This window comes from Babylonia areolata, chromosome 26, assembly GCF_041734735.1.
Source record: "Babylonia areolata isolate BAREFJ2019XMU chromosome 26, ASM4173473v1, whole genome shotgun sequence".
NCBI lineage: Eukaryota > Metazoa > Mollusca > Gastropoda > Neogastropoda > Buccinidae > Babylonia > Babylonia areolata.
Genome location: NC_134901.1, coordinates 28,484,857 through 28,487,356, shown reverse-complemented (window position 1 = coordinate 28,487,356; position 2,500 = coordinate 28,484,857). Strand labels below are relative to the sequence as shown.

The 2,500-nt window shown below is 49.8% G+C and overlaps 1 protein-coding gene across 2 annotated transcripts in view; it reads right to left on the bottom strand.

The window, feature by feature from the left end:
* Positions 1-2,500, bottom strand: part of LOC143300141 (enhancer of filamentation 1-like) — a 79,875-nt gene that overhangs the window by 47,129 nt on the left and 30,246 nt on the right. The gene's annotated exons all lie outside the window — the stretch shown is intronic.

The following is a 2,500-nucleotide window of genomic DNA, read 5'->3' as shown; positions in this document are numbered from 1 at the left end:
GGTGGTGAGTAGAGTGGGGAGACTGGCCTGCTCATCTATGAGTCAGTCCCGGTTACGGGAACTCCGTCCAACGTGTGTAGTGTGTGTGTGTGTGTGTGTGTGTGTGTCTGTGTGTGTGTGTGTGTGTGTGTGTGTGTGTGTGTGTGTTTGTGTTTGTGAGTAAGAGTGAGTGAGTGTGTGTGTGTGTGTGTGTGTGTGTGTGTGTGTGTGTGTGTGTGTGAGAGAGAGAGTTTGCGTTTCAGTTTGTATGTTTCGACAAATGCACGTACAGTACTGCGGGTCACTGGCACACACCCACACACACTTTCACACACTCATACACTAGAGACGCAAGCATGCACACACACACACACACACACACAGAGCAGACAGACAATGAGACAGAGGGGTAGACCATGAAAGAGAAACATAAAAATAATTATATATTAAGAGAAACAAATACATATTTAGCAACTGCATGCTCACATCAGTTAAACTACATCGTCCGTATAGGGGCGTGGGGTGGGGGTGGGGTGGCCGGTGGGAGTGGTTGGGAGGGTAGTACTCAGATGTCGGGTGATGGAGGGGTGGGGTGGGGTGAGGGCTCTGCCCTGGATGCAGACCAAGTGTCGAAGCTGCAACATTCCAAACAAACAGACCGACAGACCTAGCCCCCAAAAAGTTGACTGCTGCGAGTGCATGATAACGAATTGAAACCCGTGCCTTATCAAGGCCTCTCTTCATTTCTCTCAGAACAGACACTGCGCTCCAGTCCGCCCCCGTAGCGTACGTGGTAGTAGGCGTATATAGTAGCGTGACTGCACATCGGGGTTTTAGAGGCGGCAGTTGACGATAGTGTTACGGTGAACGCTTGTGGCATGACAAATCAGTCAGGACCAGTGGGATGTGTGATGCAGTAATGCAGGTCAATGGTCAGGACCCTCGGAGTCCCTCACAAAGGAGGGGCAGTGGCTGGGGAAGAAGTGAGAGTGGGGTGGGGGGGAGGGGGGCGAGACAGAGACAAGAGACAGAGAGGTAGAGTAGAGAGACAGACAGAGCGAGAGGGAGATAGACGGAGACAGAGCGAGAGTGAGAGACAGACAGAGCGAGAGAGAGACAGACGGAGACAGAACGAGAGACAGACAGACAGACAGAGCGAGAGAGAGACAGACGGAGACAGAACGAGAGACAGACAGACAGAGCGAGAGAGAGACAGACGGAGACAGAGCGAGAGACAGACAGACAGAGCGAGAGAGAGACAGACGGAGACAGAACGAGAGACAGACAGACAGACAGAGCGAGAGAGAGACAGACGGAGACAGAACGAGAGACAGACAGACAGAGCGAGAGAGAGACAGACGGAGACAGAACGAGAGACAGACAGACAGAGCGAGAGACAGACAGACGGAGACAAAGCGAGAGACAGACAGACAGAGCGAGAGAGAGACAGACGGAGACAGAACGAGAGACAGACAGACAGAGCGAGAGAGAGACAGACGGAGACAGAGCGAGAGAGAGACAGAGCGAGAGAGAGACAGAGTGAGAGAGAGACAGACGGAGACAGAGTGAGACAGACAGAGAGAGACTGAGCAAGAGACAGACAGACAGACAGAGCGAGGGAGACAGAGACAGAGCGAGACAGACAGAGACAGAGAGGAGTCGAAGATGAGGAAGCTCTTCAAAAAACGATCGATCATAGATCAGTCGGGGCACATTGATCACAGTAGTTTTGAACGATATATACTTTTTAGTAACCAATCTGAATGTGACGCTTAACTGCATTTACACCGATATATAAACTTCTTTTTTTTTTAATGTTCGGAAATAAAATGATAGCTACATGAATGCATGCACAGATGGAAAAACGGACAGACAGACAGAGAGATATAGAGACAGACAGTTTGGTGAACATATGTAGACAGAAACAGAGAGAAGATAAACTGAGTGACTCTGTGACCGCGAAAGCCCCAACCTGAAACAATTCAAAATGACACAACCATGAACACCAGTGTACGAGCTGCAGGTTCAGTTTCTAGGAAGTGTCGGAGCCAGCGGAAAGATCCACATACGCTACACCACATCCTCTGGGCAAAAAAATAAGTAAACAAATAAATAATAATGAAATAAGGAGCAGATGCGTGACCTTCACATAACCGAAAGCGTTGATCAGGCCAGCCCTGAGAGCCTGTGTCCTTTGAAGAACAATGTCGAACGAATTCACGCCCCGTAGCCTTACGTATCACAACTATCAGATGTCAGAGCTGTGACGTAATATGCTGCAAGACGCCGCGCCAGGCAGTCTGTAAAATTGCCAGAGGAATGATACACGTGAGAGTTCTGAAGATAGCTTTCCCTGATGTTGCCTTGGTTTCCTGCAGTCTGTCTGAGCCTGTGGGGTGTGGGCTGGGCTGGGTCTTCTGCAGCTCCGTGTGTGTGTGTGTGTGTGTGTGTGTGTGTGTGTGTGATAAATCATTTAATCGCTGCATTACTTCACACACCCAAGCACAAAGCACACACTCAC